This window comes from Thalia democratica, chromosome 7, assembly GCF_965202585.1.
Source record: "Thalia democratica chromosome 7, ktThaDemo2.hap1.1, whole genome shotgun sequence".
NCBI classification, from domain to species: Eukaryota; Metazoa; Chordata; class Thaliacea; order Salpida; family Salpidae; genus Thalia; species Thalia democratica.
Genome location: NC_139171.1, coordinates 5,436,152 through 5,449,031, shown reverse-complemented (window position 1 = coordinate 5,449,031; position 12,880 = coordinate 5,436,152).

Below are 12,880 nucleotides of genomic sequence, written 5' to 3'. Positions count from 1 at the left end.
GTATGATTTATTTTTATGCTTAAAAGTTAATTTCTATTCAAATATAAATTTTTTAGTTCTTTAACAGACGATCCTAGCAAAACAAGTTTGCTTGAATATAAAATAATATCAAATTATACAGTATCCTTCTTTTATTACACTAAACTAAGACTTGTTTCTGTGTGTTAACAGATTAATACACTTCAACAGAGCTCTGTAAACACTAAATACTGTAAGGAAAGATTAGAAGCTTAAGTGGTATATAACGGATTTAACATTGAGTATTTTATCTACAAACTATTATTGACCTATAAAAATCTATAGCAATTGTTTTTATCTTTAATGGACACACGTATATACCTACTTTAGGTTCTATTCTTTCCTTACAGTATTTTTTTTACAGAGCTCCATTGAAGTATATTAATCTTTTAATACACAGAAACGTGTGTTAGTGTAATAAAAGAAGGATACTGTATAAATTGTTATTATTACAAGTTTATTTTGTGATAATAAACAATAGTTTTGATTGATACCCAACAACTTTTTTCCTACTATTCGATTTTACTTCAATTTATTTTTTTTGTTTAAGGGTTCTTTGTTTCAAAAAAATATTGTTTTACTATATAATTTATTTTCTTGACTTGTAAATAAATACTGTTACTGTATTTCGAATTGCATAAATTTTGACCAAATTTAAAAAATAACAATTGAACAACTTGTAGTATGTAATTGCTCTTTAAACTGAAAGTTTTTATTATTATGGTTTTCTTTTTATGTTTGCACTTTATGATATATTTTGCTTAACAATACTGTTATAAGAATAGCAAGTAAGTGAAAAAAAACTTTTTAAAAACTTATAGTTGCTCATAGTATGCCATGAAAGCTGTTATACTATTTCAAATATTTATTTCAACTATGTTTGATATTCAGGTTTTGTAAAGTAAACTATAATAAAGTATTTTCAAACTTAATTGATCAGTTTTTGAAAAAGAATCAACTGAAATACAATATAATGGAAATCACAAACAAAAACTTGCTCATTATTGAAGGTTAGTTGTTAATCTTTTTCTGTCAAAAAAAAGATATAATACATTATAAACTTATATCTAATGTTAAGCTTTATGTAAGAGTTTAAATATTATTTTTTAGTGATAATTTACTTTTAACAGAACTACAAGACATTATTTTTTAACTAATTATTTCTTTTTACATTTGATACAGTTGTTGTATTAGGAAATTTAAATTTTGCAATTTTATGCGGGTAACACTTTTTTAGATATATGCTTTTTACTACTGATATTTTATCATAACTATATTATTTTTATTACAATACTTTTTAAGTATGTTCTTTATTACAAACTAGTTACCTTAAACTTATGTACAAAATATGCTTAAAAAGGTCGATACTAAAGAAAGCAAATGCTTAAAACACTAGTGAAATTTTGTCATACTATGTTATTTACAGATGTATCAAACCAAGCAAATTTATTACTTCTCAATTTGAAAGAAGTAATTGACAAGTTACAAGCTGATAGAAATTACTTCAAAAATCAAGTAGAAAAACTACAATTTGAAAAGAAACAACTAATTATTTCAAATAAAAGCCTATCAAATAAGGTTGACTGCCTAGAAGAAAATTTGAAGACCAAGTTTACTTTGTTAGTTCAAAGCTTTAAGATTTTTGTATTTGAAACAAAATTTGATTTAAAAACATAAGTTTAGTAACTAAAAAAATGTTTAGCTTATATATTTAGATCAATTTAATAAGCATATTTTACATTTATTTTAATTGATGGTAGCAAAAGTTCAGAGAACAAAAACAAGAATGAAATCAATTCAAATCAAGTTAAAGTTTCGTCAAATAATCTTGAATATTTTGAAAAGATTAATAAATCTGTAGTTACTGAAATCAGTAAGTTAATAAACTTTTTTTTTTAATTATAAGCTTTTTACTTCTCAATTTTAAATCAACTATAATCTGTTTACAAACTAAATTATTTACAGGAATGTTTTAGGATTAACAGTGGCTAACTTACCTTTATCTTTAAAAATAAATAAATGTGTTTGTGTTACCTTTATATATTTTTTGATTTGCTTTCTTTCACTCTATTTTTTAATCATTATAGCTCTAAGTTCAACTGATTTTAAGAAAATCGGTCAGTTTAATAGATTTTCTAAAGAAGTTGAAGTTGATGAAAAAAGTTCACTTGGAATGTCTGAAGCTCAAAAACATAACTCTGATAAACAAAACAAAGGTAGTTTAATAAAAAATATTTTCCTGTAACATTAATACAAACTAAATAATAAAACTTTTTCATATTGTACAACATTACATGTTTAAGATAAATTTTTTAAGAAAGTTAGTAACAAAGTTGGAAGCTTTTCTAAGTCTAATTTTGAGTTTTTTGTGAATATAATTGTTTATAAAAGAAGTTTTTGTATCAAAAACATTTTAAAAACATAACTACTGTACACTACAAAAAACATTTAAATCTATAGATTTAAATTAACTTGAAGTACATTGTTTTATTCCTATATGAAATATTACAATTTTTTATAACACAATAATTTTTTAACAAATAAAATTTATTTAGATTGTAGCACTACCCAAGTTTTAAATGAAAAATTGCAAAAACAAAAACAAGTTGGAAGCTCTTCTAAAACTAGTAGTGAGTATTTTGTGGTTTCTATTTTAAGGACAAACAGCAATTGAAAGTATAAAAAAGATAAGTGATATAACATAATTTAGCTAGCAGATTTTTGTAGACATTATATTAGAAAATATATTTTGACACGTCGGAATATATTTGTCATAAACTGCTGTATAGTATCTAAAAGTTGTTGTATAATATTATTAAATATTTAATATTCATTAAAGTTTTTATTGGTAAGTATGATACAACACTATTACAGAAAAACTCTTCAAATGTCATATTTGTCATAGAAAATATGCTGCCAAAAAATCTCTTGATCAGCACATGAAAGTCCATGACGAATCAAAAGGTTTCAAGTGTGATGTTTGCTTGAAAATATTTATTAGCAAATCAGTTCTTACCACACATTATAGAACACATACAGGAGAAAAACCATTTGCTTGTAAAACTTGTGACAAAAGATTTGCACAAAAAAGTAATTTAGTTCAACATCAAGCTACTCACAGTAATGCCAAAAATGCCAAAATCTTTAAGTGTTCTATTTGTGCAGAAGGTAGATTTTTTAAAACAAAAGGAATGCTCAACCAACACATGGTAACTCATTAAGGACCAAAGTTTTCTTGCAGTAGTTTTGACTTTAATCTTACTTATCTAAACATGAAAATCTTTTTAGGAAAACAGAGTGTAAAATTGGACAAAATGTTTAGTTTAAGTTAAAACAACTGTGCAATACAACTTGATCTGTTTTATGAATGCTAGAATAAACTTTTTTTTAAGATTTCTAAAGAATAATCAAGTATTTATGAATTCACAAACAAAAAGTTTGATGTACTTGCTATAAGTTTGTCTTGTTTAGTTGAAATTTAGTTTTTTTTTACGTATTATTAGCATGTTTTACAAAAATTTTTTTGAGTTCTATAACTACTCTGAATGATTATTTTCATTCGTTTTTTTAAACGTTCGGACCTTAAACTATTGTGCATATATGTTACAAACTTCTTTAAATAAGAAAAATAGTTCATTGTTTTTGACATGAGAGGTTTAAAGCTATTTAAAATGCTTGAGTTATAAAGTTACGTAAAATATTGGCAAATTTAGTAAAAAAACTAGTTTTTAAGTTATTTATTTTACTAAAAGTTAAATGTGCAGCAGTTTTTATCTTTTTATGTTTTATATATTGAACTTAATATTCATAAACTGCTCTAAAATTTGTAATGTAATGTAAGAAAAACCGATTATTTATATATATTTATATATTCGTTTTTATGTTAGACTTTTGTATTCAGATTAAACGCGAAAATAAAATGTAGTTATTTAAAAAATACTATTGTTGTTTACTAGAAAGAATTTTGAGTGTTTCATTGTTTAAATTTGTTTAGATTAATAATTTTTGCTCAAAAGTCATCTAAATGGATCCTATAGGTTTACTATATAAAGGTAACTTGTATTGTTAAGTTATTTTGCTGTTTAGTAAAAGTAAATAAAATAGTAGTAGACTTGTAAAAATATTTGATACATTGAAACTTTCTTACCTATATAATGAATTTGCAACTTCCTTGTAAATATTTCATAATAATTATAATTTTTGTACAATCACTGTACTATTGTTTTAAATTTTTAGGTATTTACATTTTTCTTAATGTATGTATTGTATAAAAGTTTCATAAGTATGTATCAAAATAGTTTACGTTATTATAAAGTAACCTCTTTACTTTAAAACTTTATACCCATATTAAAACTAATTTTAATTTGTAGGTCTTACTAATAGAGCTAATATACTACTTGCCAATTTAAAAAAATAGTTGAAAATCTACAACTTGAAAAAGATTGTTTTAAAACTCAAGTAGAAAAGATAAAAATTAAATAGTTGAAATAATCTCATTAATATTGTGACGCAATTGTTAGATGTAATGAATGTATTTTCTTCATTCATTGACAACAGTAAAATTTGAATCAATTATTCTTTCCATTAACGTGAGTGGTTTATTTATATTATGTTTTGTTGTGAATTTTAGTTTACTTTACTTTTTTTAGACTTAATAATTACAATTATTATACAGTTTTATAACAGTTGGATTTAATATTAAAAGTATTTTACCTATTATTAACTATTATCTGTAGAAAATACTTTATTTTAATGAATAACATACACCTACTTTATTCTATGCTTCTATACTTTCATTACAGTAATTATTTTTTTATAGAACCCAGTTGAAGTGTATTAATTCGTTAACACACAGAAACATATGTTGGTACAATAAAGGAAGATTACTGTACAATTTGTTTTTTCAATTTTTTGATTCTAGTGAAGTTATTTCATTAGGATCTTTTGTTAGCAAACGGTTAAACCTATATTTTTGAACAGTTTTATATATATATTTACATCTTTAAAGATGAAAGTTTTTTAGAAATATTTTAGGATTAATACTAGTTTACATGCGTTTAGTTAAATTTATATACTTATGTAACTTTTTACATTTTGTTTAATTGCTTTATTTAACATTAAAACATCTTGTGTTTAAGTTCAATTATTCTTAAGAAAACTAGCCAGTTTATAAAAACTTAAAAAAAGTTAAAGTTGAAGAAAACATTTCACTTTAAATGCCTGAACAACTAAACAACTTATATAATAGACAAAATGAAAATTTAGTTTTATTTCAACATTCATATAAACTAAATAAAACTCTTGTATAGATTGTACCACACATCAAGTTTTAGGTAAAAGTTTCAAGAAAATTAGTGATCAAGTTGGTAGCTCTTCTAAGTTTAGTGGTGAGTATTGTTGTTCACGGTTTTTAAATGCGTTACAAAAAACTCCTAAAATTATAAATACTGTACACTACAATAAACGTTTAGTTCTCAAGACTTTAATCAATATACTTAAGTGTATATTTCTTGAATTATAGCCCGAAACATTTTAGTTTAAGTTAGACTGTTATTTTCAGTCACTCTTACTTTTTTAAAACGTGGTTACAATAAGTTTTATAATTTCGAAATGTTAAAAATTTGTATATCTAAATTTTAAATTAGGTTTAAAGTAAATATTGAAGTTTTTATTGTTATATATATTTTGATTTTTTATAATAATTACAAGAAAGCTTCTAAACTGCCAAGGGTGTCATACAGAGTTTTCTAAGAAATCTTTTAATCTTTACAAGAAAGTTCATGACGAATTAAAAAGTTTCAAGTGTGATGTTTGCTTGAAAGTATTTTTAAACGAGACCATACTGTCAAGTCAGTACAAAAAACCTTTCGCTTGTCAAATTTGTAACAAAAGGTTCTCCAGGAAACATGATTTAAATTGTCATCAAGCTACTCATACTGGAGAAAAACCATGAAAAACCTTTTACTTGTCCAATTTGCAATAAAAAAATTGCATATAAAAAGTACATTAAATCGACATCTAGCTACTTATCACGGAGCAAAACTTTAATCTTGTCAAATTTGTGATATAAAGTTTTCACATAAAAGTAGTTTAGTTCAGCACCAAGCTACTCACAGTGATGTTAAAAGTTTCAAATGTCCTATTTGTCCAGAAGGTAGATCTTTCAAAACACAAAAAGATTTAAATCAACACATGGTCTGACAGTATGAACCTGAGTTTTTTGTAGTCACTGTGATATTAAAATTAAAACTCACTCAAAAGGTAACCTGAATACTCATACGAAACGTCATCATATGAAACAAACTTAAATTGTATTGTAATTAGTATTTTTAATTAAATTAATTGTCTACAAATTAACAGAAGTTTAAGATCTAATGTTTACAAAGGGCTTGTTATAAACTAAAAAGCACTTTTTTATTAAATTTTTTAATGGCTTTGTAGTATTACACCTCTTGCTAAGAAGTTTAATATTTTAAAATTTAAAAATACTTCTGATATCTTTGTGTTTAGGATTTACTAATAAGTTTGTTAACAAAGCTTTTTAAGATTTTTTCTTCAGTTTTACCGGAGTGTATTGCTTATATTTTTTGTTAAAAAAGTAAGTACGACAATTACTATATGATTTTTCTTACAATAAGGTTACCAACCTTGTTCATACTATTTTCTAGATAAAAATATTTTAACTATACTACTACGGCTTCTTTTTTCACTTATAAATAACTACTGTTTGTGTAAAATAAATATTTGTGTTTAGTTTTTTAATAGAAAGTTTTATCTAAGAAACTCATTTTTTAAATATTAGTCAATAGTTCATATTGTTTTCCTACCAATAAGTTTATTAACCTCATTCATACTTTTGGTTTGAAAATAATCAAATTTTACAGTTTAGCCTTTTTTCATTTCTAAACTATTACTGTATGTAAAAATGATATAATTTTTATAAACTCTTTAGCACAGAGATTTTATTGAGTAATTTAAAAGGTCTTTTGAACTTAATTTATTGTATATATCATTGTATTATATGTGTTAGCACTTATTATGTTTCATTTGCTAATGTGACATAAAAACAATTCAAAGTTTTTAGATACTTTTTCTAACTTTGCTAATAGTTAGCTACAAAAGCTTTGTAATTGTTGAAAATTTTACTTATTTTAGTTACTAAATAATTCAAATTTTTCTTATTTTTGTTTTGTTAAAGTTTAAGATAAAGTTTATTATCACATAAAAGTCATGTTTATATAAAAAAGTTGATACTAATTTATAACGTTTATTTAATATGTAAATAAGTTGCTTGCTGTATTTATATTCCAATAAAGTTAGTTGACATAAACTTTTTAATTTTTAAATATCCTTTAAATATATTTCGAAAACAAATTATAATCTTATGGCTTTTATTACTTATAAAGTTTAAATTGGTTATTTTCCTTAATTAATGTTTTTATTGCCATAAAGCTAATCAAGTTTACTAATGCTGTTAGCAATAAAATATTTTAGATAAACAGCAAAATGTAAAGCAAATAAAGTAGGCACACTAATTTCATTAAATATTTCGTCGTCGTCAATTTCTTTTTATTTCATTTCTCCTATTGTTTTTTACTTCTTTTAGAAATAAAACAAAATACTTTCGAACTTCTAGCTTGTGAAAAAGAAGGGAACAAATTAAACCAAAGTAGTTTTTTTTTTCAAAACAGTGCAAGTATTTTATATAACAGGGACTTTTTTTTTGTTATGACTAAAATTAAATAATTCATTTTAGCTTTTTTTATTTTTACATCACAATACAGCTGTTTTAAACATTCAATAATCAAAATAACTATACAGTATGTATTTTTTAATATTTAATTTCCTATTATATACAAAATCTTATTAAGATTGTTAGCAAAAATATGATTCTAAGTTGTTTTCCGAATTAAATAAAAAATATTGTTCCCACAGGCCTGAATAATTTACTTAAGTAATTAACTAAGAGTTTTTGGTTAAAGTAAAAGTTTGTGCTGTTTTAGTACTCTTTCTCATTTGAATAAATAAGTATTTCGAAAAATATAATAAAAATTTAAAGATTCTATAAAATTAAAAAAACAATACTATTGTAAACAGGTTTTATTTAAAAACAAACACTACTTAAAATTTTTACTAACAGTCAAAACAGCCTCATTATTTTTCTGTTAGTTTGATTTTTCAATAAAAGTTTTACTTTCAAATTAACAGTTCTAATTAAATGACATTTTCTTTTATGTTTTTACACTAATTTATTCTGATAATTAAAAGTAAACTTTTGTGTAGCTACATTTAATTTAAATTAGTTTTATATAGCTTAATGTTGTACAGTTTTTTTTAAATAGAGTAAGAAAGAGCTTTTTGATAATCTGAAAAATCACATATATTTTGAATCATTCCTGTAACCTTATTTTTTAGTAAGTTGTGTTTATTAAATGATTGTATCATTGTAGTTTAACTACTATTTTCTTTTATCATTATAAAACTTTATATAAATTCAGTAAGAATTTTTTTAGTAAATCTAAGAACTTTTCTTGTAAATCTAGCCCGCTAACTAGAAAAGTCGCCTAAATGTAGTATGAATTTTTATTTGTAGTCATTTATAAATTTCATCTATGTATTTGTTTGTATAAAACTATATTTACATTATTAATTTTTTTTTTCAACTATTGCTACTTTAGCTGACACTGTTTTTCCTGAAAGGATCTTCAAAGAAACAATAAAATAATATGAAGCATTTAAATATTTACAGTAAAATAAAGTGAATAGAAAGCAATTAGTTAGTCATTGTAGTTACGTTCTTAAGTAGATAAAAGGAAAATTAATTAATTGTGAAATTAAATTTAAGCAAAAACACTCGTCAAATAAAATGATACTTTTAAATAAACGGCCATTAAGAAATAATTATAACTTAGGATGTTATAAGAAACAAAATATTACACCAATATATAAAAATTAGAAATAACTAGATCTAAAATGGGGCATGTAAATGAAAGTTCTTTTCTTACATTAAGTGGTTTGACTCTGTGCGCTTCGGCAATGGGAATTCTTTCTAGATTGCAGATAGAGCAACTTTTCTGTGTACTGAGTAGTCGACTTTAAATAGCATTTGTCATTTAATTTCGAAGAATTTGATGTTATTTGACGTATTTAATTTGGCCAGGGCTGTTGCTTGTAATTTCTTGAGGATACTGTACTTGTGTTGTTGCCACTTTGTTTAGATAGAAACCCCCAAGAACCAATGCATTCCTTATCTCTGACTGTTGCTTTATATATACCTTTAGATTTCAACATTAAATGGGCGATTCATTTTGTTTATGCAATTGCACGTTCTGTTTGTTTTTTTTTCAGCCTCTAATTTTTTTTTGTTGTGCGAGTTGATAATGTTTTTCATATTAGAAAAACAAATAGCTGTGCGATATTTTGATTATACTCACGTTAAAAATCTTGTGAAAATTATTGTTTTTGGAAAAATGTAGACGAACAAGATCCAAAAATCTCTTTCCCGTATTGGTTTATAGAGAATTGCAAAACGGAGGATTAAAATATACAATTTGTTTTTATTTTTTGGTCTTTTTACAATTAGAATTCAGATAGCCTTTTCGCCTATCATGTCTGCTTGAAGTTAATACTTCATTATATCCTTTTTTGATGCTATCAACTATCTTTTTGTTACTAGAAAGTTTGGTTAGTCTGTTATTAATCATTGAGCTTATGTCTTTTCTTGTTAACTTGGAATGATTAGATCCATCATTTATGTATTTTACGTTTAAATTATCCTTTTCATATGGTGCAAAGGTGTTACTACTTCAGTTCACGCTAATGTTTAAAAAACCTTTTGGATTAAACTAAATTCCTCAGAAATCTTAAATCGGTAGAAGTTAGGTGTACTTCTAATTCTTTTTATTGCTCTTTCATTTTCGCACTTAGATCTATTAAAAACGGCTAAACTATGGTCATGATAAAGGCCTAAAGATAATAAACTATTCACGGAAGATAAATCAAATAACATATAAAGACATATTAGATCGAAGATCTCAGCATGCATATAACTGCCAATAGCAACATCAAAATTACTGGTGTATTATTTCTTTACCCATGCCGTACCGTTGAAGTCAGACAGTACACTCATGCAGGAATGAATAACTATTCTTTTGTCTTGAGGGTTTATTTAAATGTAACTTTATGTGAACTTTATTGCATTAGATAGCTCTATATGTCATAGAAGGATAGAACTTCTCAATATCAAACTTCAGGAAATTTATTGTTCTTTTTATTGTATTTTATTGAACCGATCAATAAATTTAAAGGAATTTTTCCATTGAACTAAATTAGTTTTAGATATTTTTTTTATTTTATCAAGTATCTTTATATAAATAACTCCAATACTTGATTCATCGTGTTAATTAATTTACTTTCTAGTTAGTTATGAAAGTTTTGCTTATGGTCTTTGACTGTTATAAAGGCTCTTTTTCGGTGGAGCCTTTAACTTTACCTCTAATACTCAATTCTTTTATTTACGATGCTGCCTTCAGATTAATTTGCTTAAAACAGTTTTTAGAAGCTATCTTATAGACATTAGTCAAGGAGTTTTTCGTTAACCTATTTTAGCTAGTTTTGCTAATAATTCAGAGATTGTAGGTTTTGCCACTAAAAATAATTAGTTCATTTGTCGATTTAATTCTCTTTATGTCGGCGGACAACTTTTTCTGGAAATGGGAATTTACATTCTCTGAATTCAATGGACCTAACTAAGTAAAAGTCATGCTCGAAGTACTTGAGCTCTTCGCATTCAAGCGCAGATTATTTGGTTGGAAAGCCGAAATAAGTGTTGTTTAAGTTATCATTATCAAGTAAATTCGCATAAACTCTTGAATACCATTAGGTTTTCCAACATAGATTTTGAACAAATTTGTATAGTTTCTGATATAACTTTTGCATCAGGGTTTCCCAAACTTTTTTCAAATGGCCCCCTTTAAAGATATTAAAAAGCTATGGCTCCTTCATTCCTCTCTTTGCTGCTCGTGCCCCCTGAACAATTGTCATGGCCCACTTTGGGAAACCCTGGACTACATGCTAAATGATTGTTTTTTAAAGAATAGTCTATTCTCATGTGCTTCGAGTCATTCCTTGAGTTCATATCAACAGTTTCAATAGAGTGCCTTTCTAAAAAGGGGCTATATTACATAAGTTATAAAACTGTATGAACTAGAGTGCTCAATATGTAAAAAAAAATTATTGAACAACTGTATTCATCACATACATTTTAAAAAACAAACCTATACTCACTGAATTAAATTAGATAGTTAATAATTAATTATTTAAAGATTGCAAAATTTATGATAATTTAAGATATTGCTAGAAGTTTTTCATAATTTAAAAGATATTTTAAGGTATTTTGGACAAATTAAGTTTTGAAGCTTATTTGAAACAACTTGAATACAACTATAAGGAAAAGTAAAAATTTATATGTCTTAGCTTAGTTTAAAAAATAAGTCATAATATACTACGTAGTAAACTTAAAATGAGGTTTAAGAAAAAATATAACTTGAAGATCAAATACTGCTAAAGTTGGTGTAGAAAATGACAAATATTCACATCAGGTCAAAAACAACCCTAAAACTCCTTAAGTAAATATATTGATGTGAGTTGTAGAGTACACCTTTTTAGTGGTCTTAAACACAGATAATCCTAGACTTCTAACAAATAGTACTTATGACAAGTACTATAAAATGTTTTTAACCTGTTATTATAAAACATTTAATATTAAAAATAAGTATTGATCTTGATTAAAATGCTTAGTTTTTAAAAGAACGTTAATATATGTTGTTTATTCATTAACAACTTTAATCAGTGTTTAAAATAGAGATAATTAAAGTATTAACAACAGGTTTCTACTGATAAAAGTCTTATTCTAAGCTATTTATTATTGTTTTAGATCAGGGTTTCCCAAACTTTTTTGCAAATGGTCCACTTTAAAGAAATTGAAAAAGCAATTGCCCCCTTCAACAAGATTACTCATAAACTACAATAAAAAACACCTAACATCTTTTTTTTTTGCTCTTCGTCTGCAACTCAAGAATATCTAGTGTAAGTTTCTAAACTACCACAAAATACACATAAGACCTTTTTTTTTTGCTTTTCATCTGCAACTCAAGAATATCTAGTGTAAGTTTCAAGTTATAGCCTCATGGCCCCCTAGGGGGCCACTTGGCCCACTTTGGGAAACTCTATTTTAGATAGACGAAAACCAAAGCCAACAATTCTAATAAATTTAATAAAAAGATAGTCTAAAATTAGTATTTAATACTTCTGATAAAGTCTTACTATTTTTAATGATTTTTTCAACTTTAAGATATTTAAAAAAATTCTTTATTACAGAGTTAAAAAGTTTTTGATCAAGAAGACCCCAGTTTAAGAATAAAACTAAAAAAAAAAACAAAAAGTATTTTATTTAGAAATATTAAGTTTTTATAAAAAAGAAAGATACTGACTAATAAGATTAGTTTAGTATTTAAAAAATAAACGTGTTTTTCGAACGCTGCGAGGACCAAAAAAAAAAAGCCAAAATGTTTCACTTGTTATAAAGTCTCTAGCACCGACCAAATAAACTTAAACTAAAAAAACATAATTTATTTTAATTGTACTATTAATTTCTGTAAACAAATTATTTAAAAACAAAAATGTTGTCGTGTTTTGAAATTTAAATTCCAAAGAAAAAAAAATTCCCCTTATATTAGAATGACTGTCGTCGGAAAGTATATAAAAAGCTGAAATAACGCCGTCAGCAAAATTTTATGATAAATCAATTTGAAAATTGATTTTTGTTGATTAAGACTAATTTGGTATAAATTTTAGCTAAATC